Genomic DNA, 14,172 nt, shown 5'->3' on the forward strand with positions numbered 1-14,172 from the left:
AACACTCCCCGATATAGTGAAATTTTGCTGGCTGGCGCCCATGGTTTTTTCCCCTCTATGTTGGAGGTGTTTTCCACGTTAAAATCTTGTGTCTCCGCTGCGATTTCCTTATAGTTCTTTGTTATTTGCTTGTCGCGTTTATAACAATGTAAAAACCTTTTTTACATCATATTATCAAAGATGTCTCTCCAATAGATGATTTTGTCATCTTTAGGGTCTGATTGGTTGCTCGCATCGGTTTTTCGCGTTTCGTCCCGTTATATGTAATTTGGCCCGGTAGCTACCATATAAGTAGAAACGTGACTTGTGCTAGTTTTGGCACTATATTTGGATGCTATCAATTTCACTTGAGCTCGGCTTGAGAAGCGATAGGCACTTTGATTGGTTGGATGTTTCAGGCATGAAAGAAAATTACCACCCTGTTTAGTTATGTGCGAAACGAGGAATGTGATAACCTCTTCCCCAAATTGTGAGGTTACAACCCCATTTAAGCATGAATATATAACTTGGGCCAAAGTACACAACAAGCATTAGTAGCACATAGCAGACAATGTTCAGTGCCACATGGCGGACATTGTTCAACACAGAACACATATTGTTCAACATGAAAATAAACATCGAAACGGGCATAAAACATGCAGATTCTTTACTCGTCGATCGTGGCAAGGGTTGGATCATGCTGCTGGCACCTCTGGACCACCTCCGTTATGGTGTAGTTGAATATGATGACCTTGAAGACGTCGCCCCTCATAATACTGAAGGTCAGGAAGTAGCTGATCTTGACCCTATGAGCAATGGAAAATCTAGCTCAGCCTTGATCGAGGCAGACGACGCCTTTGACATCCCTGAGCTTCACCATCCAGGATAGCGGTGTTGGTCTTGAGGATTATTGTCCTAGGGACGGTTCCAAGGTAGCTTCAGATTCTTTACTCGTCGATCATGGCAAGGTGGGTTGGTCTGACATCATCATGGAAATGACCAACCTTCACAAGCCTCCCCCTAGGCCTCTTCGTAGATCTGCCTTCTCCAACTGTTGTGTTGGAAGTGCCCTCACTAAAGAGCATGAAAGTTCCACACATCATCATCTTGGAGCACTGCAAAAAGAAGAAACACATTCAATGAGCACAAATAGATGCAGGTCCAGCCTCATATGATACTATGCTTGTTAGACCAAATGAAAACTGGACAAAGAAGGCCTTATACAAATGAACACCATAGGCAAAAGGACTGTCCGTAAACTAAGTCTAGTGTACAAGCAATGTTTTTACACATTGGACTACGTTTATAGCCAACCTCTTGCCTTTGATTGTGCCACATAACAATTATTGACCAGAGGAGAAACATGAGTACAAGCATGATGCAAGCAAAAATATAAGGCCTCAAATAATTGAACACCATAATTGATGCTATTCAACCAAGTAGAAGGCACAAGGAGGGGTGTTTGTGCTTTTCTACAAGGTCGTCTAGCATCAAATGTGGTGTCATTTGGTTGACACTTCAAATCACTAGTAAAAAACAAGGCATTCCTTAATGGGTTCACACATCATATCATAGGCCTAAGCACTAAAGTTTAAACATAACAAGGTTCACAATCAAACAACAAATCATATATACTAGCTAGAATCATACAACACATCACAGATAAACAAGGTTCACAGTGCAAACTGAGGCTAATTATCCTACGTTACATGCTAGCTTATCTTTCTTCATGACTCATCACAAATAGTCCTAATCCTCTTCAGTTTATCCTTGTTTGCATAACCTAGTTTTAGCAGATCATACACGATATATTCTAACTTTCTCTTATCTGCCTTAAGATTCTCTGTTTCTTCCCTCAATGCCTCTGTTTCTCCCTCCCACTACTCCTTCCTGTCCCTCAAGATTTATGCATGCGTTCTCTACAGATTCTTCAACATGGTTACCTCGTTCTTCAAATAGTCTAGTTTATCTTGAGCTCGGTTCTGAACAAACTATAATTTAGTGCTAACATAAAATCATCTCCCGGAACAAGTATAATAAAGCCCGATAAAACATAGCATGACCAACTGGATCAGATGTTTGATCAGAACCTATGCCATGATCAAATAGAGGACCTCAATCATGGCACTAGGTTCTGGAAAAACATCTCTCAAATTGCTTAATTAGCACTAGTGTCTAATCATCGACATGAACAGTAAACCCCAATATGAGAACTAATGAAGCTAAAAACCAAATCTAGCCAAATGAACCTACATGCATGATCATTGCTTCGAAAACCAACTACACGAAAAACCGATCTACCTAATGGAAGCCACTACTAATGTTAGAACAGGAAGAACTACCCAATATAACCACTAACTACATAGATCTAGAATGCATGCGTGAAATAAGCCAAAATAGTACATTGAAGAACCGCAGATCTATGAACAATGAAGCCTAAAAGGTTGGATTTGGGTTTTACCGCCATGGATGTCCTTGCCGATCGGAGCTTTAACCTTAGAAGATGGGGTCCATGCCCGCGAGCTTGAACCACCGAAGAGTGCGTCCCCGAATGGCCGCTCTTCAATCCTGCTCGCACTGGTCTTTGATCCACCGGCGGCAGTACAACATCACGTGGCGAGAGGAGAGAGAAGGGAGAGGAGAGGGCGAGTGAAACATGCGAGAGAGGGGAGAGGGGGCGGTGAGGGGACTTATGACATGCTTTCTCTAGGCGTCTCCTGCTCTTCCCGACGCGTGCAACATCCCCCCCTCCCCTCGCGCTTGCCAAAGCCTGACCGCGAAGAAATGGCCGAACCGAGCGTTCTTCTTGGGCCAACTTTTGCCTACATCTGGGATGCTTTGAGAACCATGCTATGCAGGGAATGTTTTTCATTGTGGCCTACCAAACTCCGTTTTTTTTGGCCCAACTGATGCGAGAAAGAGCTTTTTGAGCAACCAATCACACCCTTAGTGATGTAATACATCGTGATGTATATCTTGGGCCCATTAATCCAAATTACATTACCAGGATACATGATGTGGCGCGCAATGCAATCTTCGTTCGGAATCTTCACCTCGCCTCTTTCTCGTAACGCCTGCGTGCTCTAGCAGCCACCCCGCCACCGCCGCCTTGGATTTCCACCGCCCCCGTCGCGCCCCCAGACAATTAGATATGCCGCCGCTGAGGCCCGCCACATGTCGTTCCCCGTAGTTATACGCCGGATCACGGCCAATTCATCACCGCACCCCCTTGGGATGCTGTCGCGCCGCCGCCCTAGGACGTTCACGAGTTTCCTCGGCGTGCGGCTGCAGTACTCTAGTCATTTCGCTGCGGAGATCACCGTGGACAACGTGCGCTAGTGGCTCGGGACATTCGTGCCGCTGGAGCTCGTCGTGCGCATGTGGACGTTTGGTCGTCCGTGCGCTGATATGAACTTCACCCTTGTGGAGAGCCTAAAGAAGGCCGAGTTCCTATCGCTACCAGTGAGCATGGTCACTCGCGAGCAGGAGAAGGTGAATCTCCGCACCTTTTTGCAGATCAGGGCGCACGAGGCCGACGGGGAGGCAATGGCAAAGATTCACAGTGATCAGCCCGAGCTCGTTCAGTTGGAGACTGAGTACTTCGCAGAGAGGGAGAAGACCAAGAATAAGAAGGAATAAGAGGTTGCGACAACGGCTACCGAGGTTGGACCCTCTACCATCGACTTCTTGTTGGGCTCCTCTTTTGAATTGGACTCAGACTTCTAGAAAAACCTCAGCAACCCCGATGATGACGACTAGGAGTGAAGCCCCCCTCCAACATCGATTTTTATTTTTTTTTATCTATCCTAGTGTCGAGTTTAGGGTGGAACTATCTATCGTAGTGTCGAAGTTTAGGGTCGAAGTATCGATGTTTAGGGTCGAAGTATCGAAGTTTAGGGTTCAAATGTCTATCAGAATTTAGGTTTTTATCATGTGAAGTCGAATTTTGTTGTATCGTCCTATGTACTGAATTAGAAGTGGTTGAATTAAATTTTAAGTATTCAATTGAAGTTTTAGTTGTTGCATTTGAAGATTGAACGGAAAAGGAATTTGATGCAGATGTGATGTATTTTACATTACCTGCTGCTGCAAGTATGATGTAAAGCATGAATTTTTCGTCATGTAATTTTTTTTAGCAGTGTGATGTAAAATACATCTTCTGTTAGAGATGCTCATAGTTAGTGGCTAAGAAAGTAATAATACCACGGCAGTGGTGCGTAAGCCATCTCCAAAAGATTATCCATCGCGTGTGTCAGGACCAAAATGCATCGTAAACGACAGAAGGAGTGGCGGCGGTCGACCATCGATATCGCTGGCACCCGAGGTGGCAGACGGCTGGTTGTAAAATGGGGCCGCAGTGGTGGCGGCGTTTCAGTTGGGAGAGAGAGGCGACATCACAAGTAGAATCGGGGCGCAAATTCATGGCCGTGATTACCAAGGTGTCAGTGAAGGATGGGAAATGTCAAGGTGATTTTGTTCGAAGAGTTCGATATGACTATGAAGGTAAAATCATCATCTCAACGGCTCGCGCCGAGTTCAAGGTCCGCTAGTGCCGGTGGAGGCGATGAATCATAGCGACATCATGACAGATTACTTACTCCAACAATGTTGTTCCCATATGTTAGCGGCAATACATAACACTCACAAAAATAAGACCATCAATAGTATACAAACTAGTTTTAGAGGCGAGACTAGGGATGCCTATTTGTTGTTCATAATTCCACACATGTAATTAAGCTTTCCTCCAATATCACATTATATTAAACCAATAATTGTATCATAGAACTATAAAATCAACTATAAAACAAAAATATTAATAATACAACTTATTATTAACTCTAGGCCATATTTTCTCCATATGCCTACGATCAGGAAAGGCCTAGACAGCAATCCATGACCTCACCACCTGTTCTCATTTACTCGTTTTTTTAGTTCCATTTCCCTCCTTCCTTTAGGGTGTTATTTTGCTAGTAATTAGACGATGGGCAATAAAAAGGTAAGATTGAACTTTTTGTTAATTAGGTGTTTTAAGAACTAGAAGGTGACTAGTAAAAAATAATGAGAGAGAGAGAGAGAGAGAGATGACAACATTAAGCATCAGATAGTCTTTACTTTCATGGTATGAGAATATAAGAATATTATAGGAGACATTGAGTGAACGTAATGCGTGAGTTTTCTGTTTCATGTGGGACGTGGAAAAGGTTTTGGGAGGGCATAGTCTGTAGCTTTATGCATGGATGACAGAAAGAGAGGTTGGCAATCCCAAGACAAGCCTAGAGATTGAGGCGACAGCGAAAATGTGGGGCTTCCCTGCTTTACGAAAGATTCCCAAAATGCATCAACTTGCTCCTGGTATAAAAGCTTTATTTCAAATTTCAAACAGGGGAAATTATTATTAGCAAAGTTGTGAAACCTAAAAAGATGTCTCAACATGACACGACCAATTTTTTTTGCATATTAGTATAGTTGTACCTTAAGGAATTGAGAACAAGTAAGTGCGTGCATGGTTACCCTATGCCATGAGGACTACAGCTGGGCATGGACGACCCGGCCCGAAAATCCCGGGCTGAGTCGGGTAGGGCTTGCACTTTGGGCCGGGCTCTGGCTTGATTTTGCGCCCGAATGTTGGGCCGGGCTGGGCTCGAGCTTGCAATTTTTACGATTTAGGCAAAGTTCGGGCCGGATTTGTCGAGCTGGGCTGGATTTTTGCCAGTTCGGACCGGGTTCAGGATTGACCTTTTAGCTTCGGGCTTTTTCGGGCTTGACCCAAAACCTGGCCCGGCCCGAGTTTTGTCTAGGTGTAGCCAGGACGCTCCACGATAGTGTCGCGTTACTCGTTTCAGTTCGCTGAGGTCCTGCCTCGCCGATGCGTATGGTGGTTTGCTGGAGCCGAGTGACCGCATGTGATGTACCCACCTGTACACTGCCCATGGACCATATCTGAATGTGGCCCGTCATGTCATTGCTTGTTTCTCGTGCGTTTCTTGTGTTCAAACGGCCTGCATGTTGGCAGGGTTTGCAAAGAAACAAAATGGACAATAATGGCATTGAGCCCCGCCCTCCTCTCTCTCATTTCTCCTATAAATGTTCAAAGACTACCCTCTCAACCAGGCCATCTGAAAGGGGCAAACCAATCTGGTCCGTCCAATACGCATGCTACAGTAACTTCTCACACCCACTTTTCACAGCAGCCGTTGGATGCAGTGGTTTCTTTTCACTCGCGGCTTCTCCGGATGAGTCCATGATAGCTGGGACCAGGCTCTTGCGGGGCCGACAGACAGAGATAGCGAGGCTGCTCGTTTTGTGTCGCCTTCATTCACGCATCCGCGGGGCAGAAGTGAAAACCTAGATCGCCCGGGGCACCCTCTGACGAGGGATCACCTCGGCAATGCCTACGTATTGTAGACTAGGGTTTCGGGAGAGCGACGATGGAGATTCCGGGAACGAGATTAGGCACACGACGTACCCAGCTTCGGGTCCCCTCGGTGGAGGATCCCTACGTGCTGCTAGCAATCTACTATATGATCATAGATGTGTTTACAGGGTGCCGCCGTAGGCGGAGCTATGTTGTCTATCTATTCTGTCTATCTGTTGACCTCTCTATTTCGGGTGCCCTGGCAAGCTTTATATATGCAACCAGCCTAGGGTTTTACAAGAGTCCTAGTCGACTACTTCTTCGGGTTGCCTTGTTGGGCCTTCTCCATATTGGGTCTTCTCCATATTGGGCCGAGCCGGGTATACTAATAATGGGTACCCGAAGGGTATGCCCATGTCGATAGCCCCCGAGTTTATAGGGAAGTCGAAGACTTGCGTAGAAACTCCAAGCATAACCATCTCCGAAGTCGAAGAAATACAAGGCGAGGTCCATGTCGTAGATCATGTGTAGCGTAGATGATGTCGACGATTCTTGAAATTATCGGGTGCGCGGCAGCGCTCCCGATGGGAGTAGCCCCCGAGTCTATGGACAAGTGCTTGCACTTGGGCATAGACTCAAGTTGTACTACTCGATAAAGAACTTAACTATATTTCTGGAGGATTTGATGAAATCCATGTGCTCCCGATGGGAGTAGGCTCCACTCGAGTCGTAGAATCGAGTTGAGTCTACAAACCTTGATTGTCATAGATGCTGTCGAAGTTATTTTTCTATCGGGTGCGCGGCCAGCGCTCCCGATGGGAGTAGCCCCCGAGGCTACAGCCAAGTGTTTGCACTTGGGTGTAGGCACAACTTGCTTGTAATTGACTCCACAGTTTTTCCTCTTTCTTATCGGGAGGGTAAACAATACTCTCGATAAGAGTAGTCCCCGAGCCTATGAGCAGGTGCTTGCACCTAGGCATAGGCTCAAGTTGTACTACTCGATAAACAAGTTTGCGCAGCCCCTCTTTTTATCAACTCCAGGCCATTGCTATTTTTATTTGACATCCATATCTATATTGTACAGGGATAATGGTAATTGGGGCTAGTTCATCTGACGGATCAGGTACTAGTTAACTGCTCTAGTGGCAATCCGCAAAAACCTACTTCAAGATCACGTCCCTGGACATGATCTCGGGATACTGGTGTTAACTCGACAGTGCCGCTTAAGGTCTTACCATTCTGTCGAGTCCCGGTCATATTTATCGGGTACCTAACGCGTCCGTTAGGATTTTTCTTCGTATCCGTTGATACGGATAAAAGTAGCAGAGCGCAGTCTTCGGCGATGCCACGCCCAGCAGAACGGATCCGGGGTCTTACCTTCGCAAATTTTGCGGCATTCGGAAATTGATCGCAACTTTGGCGTTCCGAGAATATATTGTTGAGTGCCTTGTTCGGTCGATGCAATGACCCATTTTGTGGGTTCTTCTATATTTTTCTCTCGGGCTTGAAGAGACAGCCGAATATATTGGTTCTTCTATATTGTCGTCAGGCACATCGCCGATACTCTTGCTCAGAACAAATGACGAGTCAATGGACCCGAAGATTTGTCCGTCCTCTTTTTTTTTTTTTTTTTTTTTTGGTTTCTCCTTGATGAAAATTTCGTCGAGTTCTTCTCTCAGGAAAATTTCTTCGGGTCCTCCTTGAGGACAATTCTTCGGGTTCCTCCTTCAGGAAAATTTCTTCGGGTCCTATTTGAGGACAATTCTTCGGGTTCCTCCTTCAGGAAAATTTCTTCGGGTCCTATTTGAGGACAATTCTTCGAGTCCCTCCTTGAGGATAATTCTTCGGGTCCTCCCTGAATAAAATTTCATCGGGTTCTCTTGTGAAGAAAATTTCGTCGGGTTCTCTCACAATTTTATCGGGTTCCTCCCTGAAGAAGATTTCGTCGGGTGCTATTTTGATTTCATCGGTTTCCTCCCTGAAGAAGATTTTGTCGGGTCCTGTTCTCTCTTGAAAACAATTTCGTCGGGTTCTCTCTTATATACTTTGAAATTTTCTATCTCCTGCACAAATAAACAAACTTTTTCTATCTTTTCCTTGACTCTCTTTTTCGCATGCGGTGTCAGATGCTCAGATTCGATGATATGTAAAGTGAATATATACCGCGCAGCCCCCGAGGGTCGGGTGCGATGGAATTAAATGGTAATCAACTTTATGTGAAATAAAGGAACACTTAGCTTATTGGGCACGACGGAGTCGATGCGTGATGAGGTCTTCGAGTGTAGATAAGAAGTATAGCCGAAGTAGAAACCACCAAATAGTAAAATGGATGCCGCAAAATTGTTGATGAAGAAATAACCGAGCCCCCGAGCGTTACTGGGGTGATGTCATGATTGTTGCTGAGATGCTGTGTCACAATTATTACTCGGGGCAAAGTCGTTGTCGAGCCCCCGAGTATTATCCGTGTCGCCGAAAGAAATTTACGGAATTGCGGCGTCATATAAGGTGAAGCCATTGAGGATGAATCCATTGACAATAATATGAATCAGCCGAAAATTTACGCCATTGGAGATGAAGTTGTTTGAAGATTGAACCATTGAAGATTTAGCCATAAAAAATGAAACACTGGAGATGAATCCAAGATGAAGTATTTAAGATGAATCCACGTTGAAGATTACGCCATTACCCATGAATCATATATTGAAGATGAATCCATTGATATCATAGAGGATGAATCCATTGGCCCGAAGAATCCAGTAATAATCATAGAAGATGAATCCGCCAGAAATCCGGCGGGTAGTATTATATTTAGAGGAAACCAATGATAACCCGAAGAAGATAAATCCATTAAGCCGAAGAAAATAAATCCACGGAGCCGAAGAAAATAGATTCATTGAACCGAAGAAGATAAACTCATTTAACTGAAGAAGATAAATCCATTGAGCCGAGGAAGATGTATCCAGAGCCGAAGAAAAGAAATTCACCAAGTAACCGAATATATTTGTGGTAACGAAGTGATGGCACAGCCCCCAGTATTGGGTGAATTTGCTCTAATGATGTAATGGTGCAGCCCCCGAGTATTTGGGTGTGAATAAGGTAAATAATAAAGAAACCTTGGAAGAGGAATACTTAGCTTTTTTATCGGGTGCGGCGGAGCCGACATGAAAGCAGGTCGTTCGGTGGACACTGTCGATGTAGTTGCGCCACCAAAGATAATCCATGCGGCGGCTAGCTGTCTGGTTGATGAAGATGACGCAATTGATGTGGCCGATCTGTTTATTTTGCGAGTCCTCTCTTCATGAGCTTACGCCAGCACAAAACGTGCTCCTCTCGAACTCATCTTTGTTCGATTCCTTTGTAATAGGTTCTAGATTTTCCGTGTAGAAGAATACTGCTGCCTTGATTGCTTGGAGCCAATAGAATTCGAGCCAGAATAAGTCATGTTACGAAAATCTGCACACATGAAGTAGATCGAGCAAAAAAGAAATAGCTTGCACATAATTAAATTGTTGGTAAGACGTAGTCTGGATAGCTCATGATTTCACGTGATGGAGTAGTAGTTGCTAGTACAAAGTACGTTAGTTATATCACGTATGTATGGCTGACTATTTATTATGTTTCAATAAGATAAAACTAATAGAAGAGTTGAAAACTTAGCTGAGTTGACCGGTATGAAAGAGTAGAGGAAGAAAACAAAACCGAGTTGTACTCTCTCAGGACTTCTTTTTCCTCCTTCGTGCGGAATCTGTTACGGCTGAATATATTCGCGGCTTGGAACAGATGGGTGTGCAGTAGTCGACGAAACGTATGGCACGTTGATTCCTTTTCTTTTTCCCATTGAATATCGATGATCTTCTACCCAGATGCAGTATGGACATTGTTGATGACGAGGGATCCCGCCCGGATGACAAAATCCAGTCGTCGCGATCCCCACAGACGGCGCCAATTGACGAGGGATCACCTCGGCAATGCCTACGTATTGTAGACTAGGGTTTCGGGAGAGCGACGATGGAGATTCCGGGAACGAGATTAGGCACACGACGTACCCAGCTTCGAGTCCCCTCGGTGGAGGATCCCTACGTGCTGCTAGCAATCTACTATATGATCATAGATGTGTTTACAGGGTGCCGCCGTAGGCGGAGCTATGTTGTCTATATTCTGTCTATCTGTTGGTCTCTCTATTGCGGGTGCCCTGGCTAGCTTTATATATGCAACCAGCCTAGGGTTTTACAAGAGTCCTAGTCGACTACTTCTTCGGGTTGCCTTGTTGGGCCTTCTCCATATTGGGTCTTCTCCATATTGGGCCGAGCCGGGTATACTAATAATGGGTACCCGAAGGGTATGCCCATGTCACCCTCCAATCCGCCGCCTCCCTCTCATCCCCAATCACCGCACGAGCTCTCTCGTCGCCAATCCCTAGCTCTCCTCCTCCCCCAATCAGAGCACCGTCTCCGGCCCCTCCGGCGCCACCCAATCTTTCCCCTCCGCCATCCCCACCTCCTTGCCAAGCCCCTTGCACCAGATCGACCGGGACCGCCCAAGAAACGACGACGGGAGGAACGGCGCGTCGCCGCCGTGGCTCCTCCGTCGCGTGCGTCGTCGTGCGTTGAGGAGGTGGGAGGGCGCCGCCTCGGGTCGACGCCGCCGTCGCGGCTCCTCCACACCATGGCCGACGTATGCTCGCCCAGATAGAGCCGGTGGAATAGCGGCGAGCCGTTGCCGGGTGAGGGGAAGTGCTGCAGGAGCGCGCCCTGGAGGAGGCCGGCAACACAGGTGGCGAGGTCGTCGTCGTCTTCCTCTCTTTCTCTCAGCTTTCTTTACCTCTCTCATGTTTGAGCTTCTTCATTTTCAGCAGATGCAACCACTGGTGGGGTAAAGCTACCAAACAGGGGATCAAGGGTGATGAGGGACTCCTCCATGAATGAAGCCCTTCTCTTCCTCTCAATGTCCCTCAGATCCCTCTTTCACTTTCTCTCTATCCACAGATCGGGCGAGGATGAGAGAAAAGGGAACGTGAGAGGCAAGCATTTTCTCATGTTCTTGTGTCAGATGTCATTCCCCTTATTATGAATAGCAGCAACTCTCCCTGACACTCAGCCCTGGTGCACCACTGCATTTGCCCCCACAGGTCAAGGCGTCCAGGACAGCACACCGCTCCTCTCCCTCATGTGAGATTTCAGCAAGGTATATGCGATGTCCCATCCTTTTCTCTCTGCATTTTTCCCGGCCGTGCGTAACTCTTCATGGTGGGAGTGGATTCCTCCCACCTGATTCACTATAATGAGGAGACATGACATATGTGAGTTATTTTGTTTCAGAGATGTAGCAGTGTAGAATAAAGTATATGGACATCTGAATTCGCGGACTTTGGGCAGTGCCACTTCAGATAATTGGAGACCTCATGATTTGTGTTGTGCATCCATCCATGATTACAAAAATCTGGTCTACAATTATGTGGCGTACAATCTCCTAAAAAGGTATTGCAATTGATCTATTTTGAGCAGCAAAGATCTCGATATGGTGCTTAAAATTAAAATATTTTTGAGTTATTTCTTTTCTACTCTATGATATTTAGGCCAGTATATAGATGCTTGGCACATATTTTTAGTTCAACGGTTATCTGTCATAGGATTGCAAATGCCTTAATATTTACTTAATTCTTTTGAGGGAAACTCACCATGACTAGCCTCTGAAATTTGTTACTGTGTGTACTTCTCATCCACTATATCAAGGAAAACTTTGCTGAAGAAATTGTTGTCTACTTGTAGTGTTCTTAAGACCGCAATGTTTTTGTCTTTATCTGTCCTTCCTCTCTCAGGTTTTTGATAGTTGGATAAAATATGGGTTAAGGCATTGTTAGTAGAAGGAAAGAAGCACAACGTCAAGCTGCAGAGATATCTTGAAGAAACCAGGCCGGTAAGTTAGTGGTGTGTTGAATATTTGTACTTGATTGTCCAGTTTTGTTCTCACGGTTATAATCTTATAGGAAGTATATTATGGCAACCAAGAGTTCCATTTAAAATTTGTATTCTTCATGTTTTGTTGCATGTATTCTTCATGTTTTGTTGCATGTACGGTCAATCCATTTTTTGCAAGGTCTGTGCAGTTTTTTTTGGCAAGTTGTGTTTGATCTTGGTTCTAATACATTCATGTCTGATAAAGCCGTGGGTGTCGTGCTCTGGTCATCGAGCGGGAAGGTTTATTTAGCATATTTTTTTTGTGTGTGAAAATTTGTATTTTTAGATCGGTAATTGGTTAGCCATGGAAGTTTCCATGCTCATTGACCATTTATTCAGTTCTGAAGTTTGTGGGTGAATTGATGTTAGAGCTACAATGGTTAGGTGGTATTTTTATTTTTACTCAACAACCTTTTTGTTAGTGCATTGCTCATCTGGTTATTGATACAAGGGGGAAACCAGAGCTGAAGTGAATTTAGAAACCATGGAGGTGCGGTCTCATGCTGTCGCGGTCTCATGCTGGCGAGAGCATATTTGGTGCATATGTACACATCCTGTGGCATTGACACCTTTTTGTTCATGCAAATCACCATGAATCTTAGAGATTGGATGGTACATATTTGGTGTTGGTTAATTCACAAAGGAATCAAAAAGCAAAAGGCGCATGAATAAAAGAACATGGAGGCATATGTCATAGTGACTGATTTGTGTTTGAGTGCATCTTGGTTAGTTCATCTATATTAATCATTTCCCTGAGCCACTGGTGTGGCAATTGTAATGTAGAAAATAATTAGTATTGCTGGTAAATTTTCTATACAGCAAGCTATTTTTAGACGTGCTTATATTGGTGATGGCTTATGATGACGTGCAGTCTTCTACTGGTCTCAATTGGTTCATTTAATATGTTTTTTATGAAATACCAAGAGATGATTTCCAGGCATGCAGTGACACTTTTTTGGGTATGTGCGTTCTGTGTAGGTTGAACAAGACTGTTTCACTGTATCCATCACTCGTAACTTTCTGGCTGTAAAGAGAAGCTCTCTCTGTGAATTAGTTTCCTATTTGACTGGCCTACCAGTTCTGGGGTATTCTTCAGAAATTGGGAAGGAGCATGTAAATTTGGTCGATGTGTAATTATAGAAGTTGATATACAATGGCCAGCTTGATTAGAAGGAATTAGACAGGTAATTCTTGAGTCATCTCCATTTCTTCTGTGTATTTTAATTTATTCTGCATTTGGTTCAGTTGCTCCATCCAGTAGTGGACTGCAATTTTCTATAGAATCTTTATTATTTTCTATCCAGCATACTAGACTAGGTATGTTTTGCTTTTATTCCAAACGAGTAGCAAATACTGAATATTTGCGTGATCGAGCTGAGCTAGCGGTGATATGGCATCGAGCCACCTGCAAGTTGATAGGGTAGGCGTGTGCCTGTGGTGGTGTGATGGTGAAATATTGACTACATGATTGAGCTTTCTGATTGTTTGTTGGTAAATTAGGAGATGTCGTTTGGTGGTGTAAAGGTTGGCAGCTGGGCGTTGGGTTAAAGGCAAATTTGTCACCCCCAAACAGAGTACTATCGGCAGTTACTCTTTTTTCACGATTCCGCGTTTAGTTAGTCGACAGGAACTCTGTCTTGATTTGATATATTCAATGATCTTAGTTTTAAGAATCCTTTGTTATTAATTTGAAGGGGCACTGGAGGAGGGCAAGCTGATCAGCGTGAATGGCAACAGCTCTCAACCACAATCAGCCGTAACAGCAAGTACAACCTCCAAATTTAGTGTTTGATTTGGTCCTTATTTTGCTTACTCCACCGACTGATCACTCCGCGGTGGTGTCACATGTACAGGACGCACAGGGATCGTCGACTGGCCACT

Source organism: Lolium rigidum, chromosome 2 (genome assembly GCF_022539505.1).
Source record: "Lolium rigidum isolate FL_2022 chromosome 2, APGP_CSIRO_Lrig_0.1, whole genome shotgun sequence".
Lineage (NCBI taxonomy): Eukaryota > Viridiplantae > Streptophyta > Magnoliopsida > Poales > Poaceae > Lolium > Lolium rigidum.